Source organism: Megalops cyprinoides, chromosome 25 (assembly GCF_013368585.1).
Source record: "Megalops cyprinoides isolate fMegCyp1 chromosome 25, fMegCyp1.pri, whole genome shotgun sequence".
Taxonomy (NCBI): Eukaryota; Metazoa; Chordata; class Actinopteri; order Elopiformes; family Megalopidae; genus Megalops; species Megalops cyprinoides.
This window is the reverse complement of record NC_050607.1, coordinates 12,016,188-12,030,609: the sequence shown is the minus strand read 5'-3', so window position 1 is coordinate 12,030,609 and position 14,422 is coordinate 12,016,188.

Sequence of the window (14,422 nt, the reverse complement as noted above, 5' to 3'; positions counted from 1 at the left end):
CTGAGAAAGGCTGGGGTGATGTTGTAAAGAGCCACTCCAGGTCTCAGGATTCATAATGCTCACACTCAAACAAAACAGACTGCCTCAAAAATATTTTGGGATAACTCAGTTTGTTTTGTTACAGGGTTTTTTTTTTTGTAAAGAGATTGGGGATGTTGCTTTGAAGTCTCCCGCATTTGAAAAAGAAAAATGATTCATTTTCCGCATTGTGCTGGTGGGCTCCGCAAGCAAACCTGGGCAATCTTCATTTTAGAGTCACGTGTCCGAGCTGCGGCTCCACTTGCCACGATCGAAGGCCGATATGTTTCAAATGTCTTGAATGTAACACACAGGAGGCAATGCAAGGTCCAGGTCTCTCCATGAAATAAACATATTTTACTATCACGGATTATGGAACTTGTGAGGAGGAAAAGATAAGTTTTCCCCTGCGTTACCATTACTTCAACACAATACTTAAAATTTTTACATTAAGGGCATCTTTTGGATCACGTAAGAGCACTGCTGCAGCATGTGAGACAACAGGGATCAAGACTTAAAGGAAAGCTCAGCGTTTTTCTAATAAAAGTGTTTGTTTCTGTAATGAGTTTTCTATCAAGACTGGAGCTATACATCCCGTTTCCCAGTTGAGTGTTATTTTAATGCAGCCATAGCTTAGGGTACCTTTTCATACCTGATCCTGCTCTAGTCCTCACTGGACTGTGGAAGGCATGCGATCGGATGTGACTCCTTCAGAATCTTTAACCCCAGCGCTCTCTGCACTGTAATGGCATCCAGATGAAGGGATCCCTCTGTGCATAATGGATCCATTTCGCATTGGTGCCTTTCTGATTGGCCACCTTGACCCTGCGTAAAGCACACAAACTGCACTTCAGTCTGAACCGGTGTACGTTGGGCATTGTGAAGGGTTTCCCTGCATCACTGCCATTCATAATAAGTCAGAGCTTTTGAACACTAAACCCAGGGAACGTGTTTGTTTGGAACATACCAAGTACACAGTCAATCAAATAGCCCCTGCCATGCCGACATGTTTCAGCTTGACATGCCCGTGCAAACACTTTTCCACAAGTTTAGTTGTTTCAGAAAGCCATTCAAGGTGAGCTTCAAGGTTACTTTCACTGGTCTTAAAGCAGTCAGTCTCTGCCGTAACTTCACCATTGTGTGATCAGAATGTAAACGCACGGTACGCCTCTCATCGCCAGCGGGATTCCCATAACTCACGTCAATGCTGCAAATGCAAATTGCTACTCACATTGTATATGCTTTACGCTGCATTGTAATTATACACACAGAAAAGCCAAAGAAAAATTCAAATCATTCCCTTGTTTTTCCAAATGAGACCCAGCACAGTCCTTTTAGCATTCGTGAATAAAAGGAGACGCTTCAGTGTGTGGCAGGATGCAGTCATCTCCTGAGAAGAGCCTCGCTGTATGCCCTCTAATTCCCGGGGACCGTGAGCCACATCACAGCATTCCAGACCCTCAGGATGAGAAGCCTCCATCTTCCTTCAGTGTGAGGTGTTTTTTCCCCCTGAAGCATCTCGATGCCAGTGAGAGACCCATTCCAGTTAAAGGTTTCTACCAGATCACTGTGTGGCATCAGCTTCTCCTTTTCTAACCAACATCACGTCATCGCGACCGTCAGTGGTCTCCTCCATGTCTTATGGTCATGACGACCATTAAAACATCATGACCTGGTTCTTATTACTTTTGTATTTAATGACGACCTTTTTTGTATTTAATGACCACTTTTTCTATTAATATTTATCACATAGTAAAAGTACTATACCAAATTCAGTTGTACTTTAGTCTTAGATTAAGCGTGAGATAAGAGTAGTCTACAGATACTTTATTCCTTTTGAATTATTCATTTTAAGTCTTTGTAATTAATGTTTATAACATTTGTAACAGCACATAAACTGCCTAATATATTGTAAACAAAAAGTGTGCTTCTTCTGTTTTCTCCTGTGTATGTATGTAATGAATTATTAAAGTTAAATGTTGTAAATTCTAATATGACTCCTGGAACAAGTTTTGCTAAGTTTCGATAAAAAAGAATGCCATGAAAAAGCAATACATATTAATCAATCTGATATCACAAAGATGGTACCATTAATGGCCTTAATTGTCATTAATGCTGCTCATCTTGGCCCATATTAAAGTCATTGTTTATGTGATTGCTTTGTGGGTGAAACCTTGTCTAAATTCCCTATATGTTCTCCCCTCCAAATTTCCTTTGTAAACCAGGCATGTAGCATTTGTCTCAGCAGTGATAAATAGTAACTACAAACACAAGAAAACTTCAGCATGCTGTTAAATTCTCCCCTGATACTTAAGCTTGAAGCATCATCCATGTTAAAGCCCAATTTCTGCATCAGCCTGCCACCAAAACTGAGGGGTAACATGGATTAAAGGATGGTATTATTGTTCCTATCATGAATTGTAAAATGGCTGAAATTAATCGCACATGTTAAGCAATCTGAAAATGTATCTGAATTGTGATTGGAGATGGCTGCTCTCGTGTGTAAATATCAGGAACTCTTAGTGCAGTCTTGAAGGCTCCAATGCATTCCTCCATTCCACAGGGATTGCACAGCAGATCTGAGGAACCGGGGCCTGCATCTGTCGCCTCAGCCTCGTCAGCTTCCCCTCAGACCGTAAAAAGTACCCCGGGCATCACCCCTGGCTGTTTTTAAGATGCGCACGATAAACGTTTTTCTTACTCCTCAGTCCGTCATAAAAAGCGGGGGAGGGGAGTTCCGGTGAAAGGTGCGCATGCATAAACCAGGCAGCCGTGCCCTGGTGGAGGACCACACCTGGGTCTGTACACAGCAGATGGAGGTAAGCCGCCGGGTCCCCATCTTCCCCTCCGCATGTCACCGCTCTATCCGCAGCTGAATAAGCCCTGGGAGCGCGGGGAGGTGAGAGGGAGGGCCGCGTTTAGGCGGGAGGCGAGTGGAGGCTTTGAATAGCCCCAGCGCCCCTCACAAAACAAGGGGAGTGGCCCCGTTAGGCCTGTGAAGCGGCTCGCAGCAGCCCGGCCCCGCTGATGAAAAGCTTCCTCAGACACCGTACCTTTTATCTTTCCAAAGGCTTTCTTCCAAGAGCCTCACAAAAGCCCCTCGCTTTGCCCTGAGAACAGGGAGGGAGAGGGGGAAGAGGTGGAGTGGGTGTGTGTGTGTGTGTGGGGGGGGGGGGGGGGGGAGTTCTTAATGAAGCATACAGGTCCACATCCCTCTTTTGGGAGAGATAGAGCCAGCGCACATCTTTAAAGGACCACCCACATAGCTATTTTGAAGGGGTCAGGGCTGGAGGCAGTGAGGGGGGAGTTTGGAGGGGGGGGGGGGGGGGGGGGGGGGGGGGGGGGGGGCAAGTTAAATTGGCATCTCCTACTCATCTCCACCAGAGACACACACATGGACGTCTTTGAGAGGCTGGGGTGGGGCGGGGCAGGCAGTTGGGATTCCTTTATTTCGAGTTCGGGGGGGGGGTGCTCCTCTGCGGTGTGAAACCTCTGGTGCCGCTTCCTCCTTCAGGACCCTCTCCCCTCTCTCCCCGCTGATCCGCACCCTCGCTCTGGGTCAGCTCCAGCGCCGGGATAATCCCACAGTTTGTTTTCAAGGAGGAGATGCTTATCTGCTCAGGGGAAGGAGCTGAGATTTGTGGGAGAGGTCAGGGGTAAGAGGAGGGAAGGGACACCACCGCCCTTCTTCCTCCTCAGGCCACTGTCCCTACATGCCCCATATGGAGCGCGTCTGGTAAAAATATGACATCGTGCTCTGGTATTTTTTTATGAAAGTCACAATCATGAATCAAATTTGTATACTTTAAAGAAATGTAAGTCCATAAAGGCATTTTCCAGGGCACATAATAAAAGAACATAAAATCTTTCAAAAACAACAGGAAGACCCATCAAATTTAATTTGCTGCAATTGCTTTCTGGTGCACTATCACCTGAAAGAATTGTTGAGTTAAGCACTAACACAGTTTGTGTGACTTAAGGCAAATACCAGAACATACATACAAACAAACGTTAATCTACAATAGAGAGATGATAAAACACTGCATGACATGCTGAATTGTGGAGATTATAGGGACACATCAGTCTGTTTTCAGAACCCTCTGCTAACAGCTAAGGCACAAGCTGTGGTTTAGAATTCGAACAGAAGAACAGCGCTGAAGATGTACGTGTTGCAGTGAAATGCAGAGTGGCGCGTCCTTTCTTCCGTGGGGTGGTGAAAGGGCGCGATGCGATCGGCGGTCTGGCTTTACGACGCCGCTGTTCCTGGAAGGCCGAGGTTCACGCCGGCTGCTGTCTGTGGCGCAGGAGGGCCTCGGCATCCCGGCCCTGGCGCGTCCGCTGCTTTTCCTTAACGCCCCGTGAACGGCATGTGCGTCCGCTTCCTGCCCGCTAAAGCCCAGCGATTGATCCTAATCATTGTTATCAGCACATGAGGAAATGGAAAAATCCCTTTTGATATATATATATATATATATATATATATTTAAAAAAAAATCTTAAGCCTCGGAGAGTGGAAATTTTTTTTTTCATTCAGACGTTGAGCTCTGCAAACACCAGCCCACATTGTTTTAATACCTTTTGGAAAGACTTTATAGGGAACAGATATATGTTGCTCTGGTGTTACTCTCTCTTGACTTGAACATTCAAAACAGCCTACCATTTCAGGACGGGGGTTACAGGGCCTTCCACAGGATGTTGTCCCCAAAGTGCCTCGCTTTAAATATAACGTGCAATATAGAACTGAGGCACAGGGAGATGTAATGTGTAGTATGCAGCACCACTGGGGCCTGCTTTCAGTCACGGGACTGAGCAGCTCTGTGGTTGAGGCCTGTTGGTTTTATCAGACGTGCCAGGAGGCGTACTTAAACAGAGCCAATCAGTCACTGTGGAAGTCGTGCAGTGCTGGGTACCCCAGCTGATCCTGAGGAAGGGAACATGGTAATGTGAATGCTTTCAAATATTCATATATGCTGATATGTTTTGACCAGTAAATATTTCTTTATGAAGCATTTTTTTTCATGGGAGGCTGTTGAATGTGACTATATATAATGCTGTGATGGTGATCATAGGAAGGCAACAACATGATCAAAGATTATCATGTTTGCAGTGTATTTCAAAGCTGGATGAGAGTCGGCATTGTCATTATGCCTCGTGACCATCACTTTGAATAAGATCTTTGAATAACCTCCCCGGGGCCGCACCTTTAACAGCTTCTCTCTCAGCGTCTCTGTTTCTCTCCTCCTCTGCCTCTTTATCCCCGTCTCTCTCTCCGTCTACCTGTCTCTCCCTTGATCTGTCTCTCTCCCCCTTTGTATCTCTCACTTTGTCTCCCTACATCTATGGTTCTGTATGTTCTCACTGGTATTGTAGACCATGTCGATACTGTAAAACAGTCTTTTTTCCTCAGTGATGGAAAAAGCAATTCAAGGCCACTGGGTGCAGATTTAGAATTGGGAATACAAAGTACCTCCTACCTCCTCCCATTAGGGAGTATAAGACAGGCTGCATGGAGTATTCACTTGCTAACACTTCAACAAAATATCCTCTTGGTGGTGGTGGGGGGTCAGTGTTGTTCCTGTTGGAGCAACTACACAAGACCGGGTAGCCTCATCTTCTTCATTTTAACTCGGGGGCACTCCTGAATGCTCAGAGGCAGTCACCCGAATGGACATATTCAGAGTGAGTTAACGCATGACGGCAAATAAATTCTTATTTACTCCCATCGAAAGGGTGCTTTCAGCCGCCCGGAGTAATTAAAATGTCCGTCCGAACTAACACAAAGTGATTAAAAGGGAAAAAACGCGGAGCTCCTCGGAGGGGAGATACAGCTCCTTTACATCCTCAGCCCTATTACCCTAATTGATTTCAAGGCACTGTCACACCAGGAGCCCCTCTGTTCTGCCCAATGCTGGAATTCCAGCCATTTACCGTTTGAATAGTTTGGATTGGCCGGCGCTCTGAAGCAGCTGGAGGTACTTCAAAGCGGGGAGATTAAAGCGTGTTGTTGAAGGAGCTGAGCTGCCGGGATGGCTGTATCAGAGTGATGAAGGCAGGAGGACAAAGACGCGTTCTGTGTTGTCATCACAAGAGCCGCGCGGCTCCTATCAGCCATTCGCGAGCATGTTTTTGTTTTTTTTTTCCCCTTTTTTATGGCAAAATCAGAGCCCAGCAGATCCAGTACCTGCAAATGTTTTTTCTTTCCTTTCTTTCCGCTGTGCGTGAATGTAAAGTTAAAATTACAGCGCTTGGACGGAGTTCTCTCCGCAGCAGTTAAAATTAATTAATGGAATAAATAAATAAATAAATAAGCAACCTCAGACCCCGGTGTTTCGTCTTATGTCAGACTTTCCAGTTTGCCGGGACTTCAAAGCCCGGCTCCCTCGGCCCTACTTGGCGTCTCGGGCTGATGCGGTCTGTAATGAATGTGCAAACGGCCGCTGGAGAGGTGTGGCGTTAGCCGGTGCTGCTGCGCTGTGAGGCTGTGCCACATTCGTACGTCATACGCAGGGAGAAGGGCGTGCCAGAGCAAAACCCCACCAAAGACAATATTGTGCGAAAGACACATTTACCGCTTTGCCGTTTCTCCCATTTCCTTTTTCCATTTTATTGGAAATGTACATTTAGTTTATAGGTTTTTTAAAATTCTTTAATATAAAATTCATGGCATAAAAAAGCAGTGGACACTTTCTGTGCCGCAGCACAGTTTTCATGGGTTTGTGAGGTGGCCTGTCATTGGCACTGAATCACAGCATCTCCTAGTCCCTGTGGGCCTGTGCTAAGATCTGTGGCCACACCGGGCCTTTAAGCATCCTCACTGGATCTGAAAACACATTCTTTTTCAAGCTGGTAGATAGTCCATGTATTCTGAAAAATTCTGGTTAAGCAACTTAATCATAAAATATTTATTCATAGGGACTGTTCATAGTAGCCACGCCTGTAAAGTGATTCCATCACTTGTAGTTTGCAGCATACAGTATGACACCAGAGCACTGAGCAGGAAATTGATCGATTTGTTTGCCTGTGGATTTTGGTTTGACGCTCTGGCCAGGAGAAAGCCTGGTAACGCGTTTGTCACAATGAACCGGATGCTTGAGTTTGATGTGCTGAAAATGTTTTGTTAAATTTCCTTCTTCTGATACCACAGCCTTCAACATAGTTTACAGAAATCTAGCCTGGTTGGTGTCAGTTTTCTTACTCCCAAACCAGTTCCATACCACAAAGGTTGGATTTTTTTTTTCTCTGGCTTGCCCTCTGGCAGTTAAGGTATTGCTTCACTCAGTCACATGGCTTGCTAACTCAACATAAGTCTAATTTATAGAATTATATAGAAGTTCTATTTCCTCTGTTGGAAGCGTGCATGTTTGTGATGTGGTGTTTAATTAAGATTGTGTTTAACTTTGTCTTTGCTCCAAACTGAATAATCACATGCGCCATGTGAGTGAAACATGTTCAAGTGAAATGGATTTGTGCAAATGTCAACCCCTCCAAACACCTAACCACATTTGAACTTTCTCAACGTTTATTTGTCACGTTGTTTTGATTATGCAATTTAGTGTGTTTCTTTAAAATGCAATTTTGATTCAAGTTATTATTGTACCAATAAATCAAATCCACTTGTGTAAAACTACCTTATGCCAGTTGGGTACAAACAAGACATCGCTCAGCCTTAATGACTGTGCCATTCCCCATAATTAACATTTTAACGAAAAATGATGAATGCCTTGTCATCAGGTCCTCTTCGGTTACTTGTAAACAATGTCATGTGCAGACATGAAAGGCATGTAAAGATGACAGAAATAAGCGCAGTAAATCGGCTATTTCAGCCCTAATGAGCCCGAGCCCTTGAGATATGGCTCGGTTTAACACTGTCCAGCGTCAGTCCTCAGAACTGAGTAACACTACCACTCGCGTAAATTCAATACATGTTGAGGTGTAACACTGAGACGGATGAAGGACTGTTTCCTAATTCACCCCCCCCCCCCACCTCCCCAGAGCACGTATATGCCATACACCCGGCTCGGTGACCGCAGTAATGTGCCAGTCCAACGGACACCCCCCCCCCCATTCACACCCTCAGCAGCTCCACGTGGTGGGGGGCGTATGGAGGGATGGCTACTGGGGTCCCCTTTCTCCCTTTTTTCATTTTTTTTGTTTAAATATCCTTGAGATTCCAAACATTTCTGGAAACTATTACCATGGGGTATGAAAATAGGCAGTTTTGTGCGGGTGCCCTACAAAGCCAACGCCGGGCCTGGAGTTTATAAATTCTTCGCCAGTTCATTTGCGAGGCGGCACGCAGGGGGGCAGGGGGTGGGGATTGCGTGTGTGTGTGTGTGTGTGTGTGTGTGTGTGTGTGTGTGTGTGTGTATGTATGGGGGGGTTATACGGTGTGTTTGGAGACAAGGTTCAGCTCCTGCCCCACTAACACGCGGCCTGTCTCAGTCCAGGCACAGGGCATGAGGCACTCCTGAAACACCTGAACCAAGCACAGCACATGTGAGCGTGGATGTTCTCCACCCCTGTTCAAGCTGTCAAGGTTTTAGCAAACACTGTGCACACGGAACGACTGGATTGTATCCTGGTTACTCAGTATTATTTTAGGTCAAGAGTGCAGGTCTCAGTGTTCTGTGGAGGATACCTGTTTCGTTTTTTGATCTTGAGGGGCGCACTGTATGAAAAAGGCTTGTGAAATTTACTGTTCTGTATTTGTGTATTTGCCATGTATATTCTTACAGCTTAGATTTGTGTGGAAAAAACTTTGACTCGACTGACAAGACAGCAAAATTTTAGATTCAACTTCCTCACCACAGAAATGAAAAATAAATACAGCAAATGACGCATTATCAAAGCGCGCACTCACACACACATATATATAGGGGTGAGAGAGAGAGAGGTCTGTTAAAAGTTCCACTTTTATAACAGTCAATTTCCTTAAGTACTGTAATGAAACTATAAAAAGAGGGAGACATTTTTCCCCTCTGGACTGCTTGTGAAGAAAGTACTCAGATAGGTTACAGTACAGTAATTAACCCCAGCCTGGCAGCGGGAACACGCACTCGGCCCTGTCTCTGCACTCCTAACTGGGTGCAGGCCGTCTGGCCCCGCCCAGCGGATGACAGACCCTCAAATTGGAACCAGTGGGGCCCTGTTTCCAGGAGACCCAGGCAGGTCACTGAACAGGCACGGTTCACAGCCATCACAGACGCCCTGTTTTCTTTCGTTACCTACAGGTGATGCTAAATCACTTCCAGCAGTGCCTGGCAAATAGTTTCCCAACAAAAAAAAAAAGAGCATGGAAACATATTTGAAATGTCTCATACCACGCCTTACAGACTGCTGTCATTTCCTTTTTTCCCCTTACACTTTAATTATAGAAAAGACGTCCTTGCTCCTGCTCCTTGAAGCAGGACCCTAAATTACCAGAGGTATTTACTAGCTTCCCTTTCATTTTTAAGTATAGTATTTTTAAAAATATATGAAACAATAGGTTTAGGTCAATAGTATATTTTGAGGTGACCCTATAGACAGTTTTCTTCAAAATGACCCGACTGTTAGCACAAAACAGGGCCTATGAGTAAAATCACTCAACATGTATTTTTGGACCTTTCTCCAAAACGGAGAGGCAAAGTTAGGGATTTCGCATGTGTAGGAACATCACCAAGAAACATGCACAATCACCGCGACGAGCACTTAACTCAGGTTGCGCTGAGGGCCTCCCTCGGAGCGGGGGGCTGTTTTTCTTTCCCTCCCGAAGCATGGCCGGCGCTGAACCGAAACTGAGAAGATTTGAGCTCCGGCGGAGAGCGGAATGCCTGGCTAAATGACCCGTGCGCTGGCGGTACCTGGGCTCACTTCGCTCCCCAGGTCCCGTGCGCTTAAGCGGAGGAGACACACACGTGGCGGGCAGAGGCGACCGGCAAACCTAAACAACCAGACCAACAATTATTTTTACTGCGCGTCGGCACATAAACAACCCCCCTGTCCGTGCTGGGAAATCACTTAGCAACATCGGATCACTCTGTGTGGCTGTCTGGGGCGAGGAAATCAAAAATAGCAAAACGCCCAGAGGAATTTCAAAAACGTGTTGGCATGGTGAACTGGAGGAAACAGCAGCTCTTAACTTCATGCTTTATTTTTTTTTTGTCATAAGACATTTTCACCTTGCATGTGGTCACCACTGTCTGGAGAAAATATGAGTAAGATGGGCCTGTTTTTCTGCATCCTGTGGTCTCCACAAACTGTTTGTCCCCCGCAGTTGACATACAGGCTTAAAGCGGAATGTCCTCTCAATGAGTAGAGATTGTTTGATAACATATTAGTAACTGCGCCATGAAGGTACTGAGGAGCAGACAAGTCAATCTCAATATACTTTTCCTTCGTTTTTTAGAGGGTCTGCAATCCACACCCCAATATATAATAAATGTAAATGATAAAAGAAAACTTTTGTAAGAAAAGGGTTTTAGAAAATGTGGAATTGAAAATTTCCCTCATTTGGCCAGCTTACATCCGTTGTCTAGGGATGAAGTTAAAAAAACACAGAACCTGTCATTTTGTGGTTCCAGGGCCGCTTTATAAATATGACAACAAGGCTGGCATTTAAAAGCCATCCACCATGTGCAAAACCATAGATGCGGCAAAGATTTTTTATTTTTTTATAGTTCTGTGTTTTTTTTTTTGGCAAACTAGGAAAAATGGGGAGAAGGCTTTGCCACTGTGTGCCACAGTGCTGGGGGGGTAATCCGCCTCTGTGAAAACAAGTTTTCCGCTCCCATAGTCAAAGGAGACGGGGCCTGCCGTCGTCCCAGCATGGCCATTTTCAGCCTCCGAGGAAGGAGCCCGCTAAATCCCTCTATGGAAGAGCAAGGCAAACAAAGGCCACAGGCCCTCCAGCTCAGGGAGGAGAGAGCTATTATTAAACCATCACGGAGAGCGACCCAAAACTCCCAGCCAGCAGCACAAAGCAAGACATCAAAGGCCAGCCTGCAGAATAGGTTGTTTTATCCAGGAGCATAAAATCATTATATAATAACATTATATAATTAGAGTCCGGAATATAGGCTTAGATGGGTTCAAAGCTATAATGGTTTAACGGTGGACACTGACGATAAGTGACAGTAGACATAACAGAAGTCGGTGTGTTTGGCTTTTTCTCGGGACTATACGTGTGTTGGTAAACGTTTGGAATGCTGGTTAAGCTTTTCACTTTGAATGGTTTTTATTTGCCTGGTTGACCACCTTGTCCTCATCGGAGAGCTTACAGTTTTACGACGTATGTAATTTGTATGTTTAGCTCTGTGGTGAGCAGTGTATACAGCGAAGGCCTCACAAGGTCTTACTCAGAATGCAGGCCTTGTTTGAAGGTCACCTGTTTGTTCTCTGAAATGCATTAACGCAGGAAAAGTGTTCGTTTTGACATAACCCATTTACCCAACAACTTCCCCAGCTTCACTGTTGGTGGTTGATGCATCAGCAATACACTTTTTTCTTTCAGCTTACGACTACAAAGGGGATGTCAGCAATGTATTAGCAATGTATTCATTGCTAGTGGTTAAGGACAGAATGGGTGGCCTGCTTCTGATTCAGCTTGCAGTGTCTGAGCCTGAGTTTAGTGTCCTACTCATGACTGCACACTTTTGTGGCATAGTGGTAGGGAGCAGGGTTTGCTGGTTCAATTCCCAGGTAGGCTACTGCTGTTGTATTCTTGGCACTTTATCTGAATTTCCTCAGTCCATGTATGGATAATGTGTAATAACAGTGTCCGCTCAGCAAATTCTATGTAATGTGACCCCACGCACTAGATCCATTGTAGCTTTGCAGTTAGGCTGGGGGAGGCCCATCAGGTCAGGCTGACCACAGCCTGACAGAGATGTCGGCCCCCACACAGGGCCATGCGAGGAAAGGAGTCCTCACTCTATACACGTGAGGCAGTGAATGACGCTGTGTTTATAGATGCAGTGTGTGTGGCGAGGCTTTCATCACCACTAATGGCCTTAGCAGTAGGTGGCTGTTAGCTCGAAAAACACATAAAAACAGGGTGGAAAAAGCAACACAGTAGAAGAATTTTCCTTGCTGCGTGTATGTGTGTGCGCTTAACAAATCTCCCCCGTGCAAAGGGTGGATCAAACCCAAACGCCCTGTATCTCTTCCGTCCCCCCTCCCCCAAACATGTCCTGTACCCCACGGAACCCTCGCAAAACTGCCAATCCTCCCGCTGTCCCCAGCAGAACCCGGCAACCAACACCAGGCTCCGCTGTGAAATCACTCAAGCACCAAAAAAATATGTTGCTGCAGCCAGAAGGGTTGGCGGATCAGATAGGAAATCAAAGAGGAAAAGGGGGTGGATGAGAATGAATGACAAAGCGACATGACGACATGCCAGGGTTTTTCAGGGGGAGTTGGAAGCAAGAAAAAGGAGCCTTGTGGTGTCTGTCAGGGTAAAAGCGGAAGGCTTAGAGCATCACTGCATGTGTATGGCACTGAAGGGGAAGCTCAGAGCGTCACTGCGTGTGTATGGCACTGAGCAGGAGGCTTAGAGCGTCACTGCGTGTGTATGGCACTGAGCGGGAAGCTCAGAGCGTCACTGCGTGTGTATGGCACTGAGCAGGAGGCTTAGAGCGTCACTGCGGGCACTGAACGGGAGGCTCAGAGCGTCACTGCGTGTGTATGGCACTGAAGGGGAAGCTCAGAGCATCACTGCGTGTGTATGGCACTGAGCGGGAAGCTCAGAGCGTCACTGCGTGTGTATGGCACTGAAGGGGAAGCTCAGAGCGTCACTGCGTGTGTATGGCACTGAAGGGGAAGCTCAGAGTGTCACTGCGTGTGTATGGCACTGAAGGGGAAGCTCAGAGCGTCACTGCGTGTGTATGGCACTGAAGGGGAAGCTCAGAGCGTCACTGCGTGTGTATGGCACTGAACGGGAGGCTCAGAGTGTCACTGCGTGTGTATGGCACTGAACGGGAGGCTTAGAGCGTCACTGCGTGTGTATGGCACTGAACGGGAGGCTTAGAGCGTCACTGCGTGTGTATGGCACTGAAGGGGAAGCTCAGAGCGTCACTGCGTGTGTATGGCACTGAGCGGGAAGCTTAGAGCGTTACTGCGTGTGTATGGCACTGAAGGCCTCTTGACCCTGCAGTGTGTCCCCTGGCTGGGATTCAGACTGCCCTCCTACTCCTACACCACTGGGTTAAATGAAGCAGACGTGCGACCACGAGCTCACTAATCCTGTACTTTTTACATTACTCAGGGTTCAAATGCTTGTTACTCATTAAAAATAGGAGAGAAAATCCAGAACCTTCATCTTTCACATCAACATACACACATGAAAGAGCAGGAACCCTGCATGAAGTCAGAGGTGATTATTATTATTCATAATAACCTCTTACTTATTATTAATTTTTCTGGCTGAAAGTGTGAGTGAGCACAGATCGATATGCAGCATAGACCCACAGACAGACCCTGTAGTACCCCATGGCAAGCTGCATGGAGCTACTGATGCTTGTGTCCTTGTGTGAGGAGAGACTGAAAAATGTGGAGGCCTTGTCTGCAAATCGCCAAGGTGCTTATTAGCATGTCTCCCCAGCTCAGTGCTGGCAACATCCAGGGGCCCTCTGGCTGCCCCTCCATAAAGACCCCTATGGTCTCAGCATCCCTTCTTGGGCTTCATCACATGCCATCTCCCCAGCACCCAAAGGCCATCAGAATCACCCTTTTAGCCTCATCTAAGGCAAACTGTTCTTTTTTAAACCGTGGTGAGCAAATTCACAATATACTCTTGCCAAATAATGGGCAGTTTACTTGGTAACAGGTTAATTCCAGGCATTTGAAAGGGTAGAACGACACTGATAGTTCTTTGTCTGATGAATGGTGCTGTCTTAAAATATCCTGTTTTACACACACTGCATGTTGTATAACTTGGTAAGGTTAAATATTGTTGAGAGATATGGGGAAGCATGATTCATACAACACAATTCATCTGTGGGTTTCATCAAACTGCATGACGGGGACTAAAATAAGTGGGCTTTTTTGTCTATATTTGTTTTGCTTCCCCAAGCCTGGATAACTAAGCCTTGCACCAACGTTTCAGGCTTTACCATATTGCTGAATTTAAAAGGAAAATTATATGTGCACCAAACCCCAGAATGGGATGTGCTGGTGGGGGAGAGGCACGCTATCTCCTTGAAACATGCAATTTCAGGGGTTAGATGCATGCGCTCTGTCATTGCACCAAGACGGCTTGATTACGGGTGTGAAAAAACAAATTTACCTCTGAAATCCTGATGGATGTCATGTCAAGATCCTTTATAGAGGGAAACGCCTGACACTCGAGCAAACTCGGGACAGGCTGAACCAGGACATCTCAGATTCATAAAATATTAAAATATCTTTGACCTCTTGCTAAGAATTG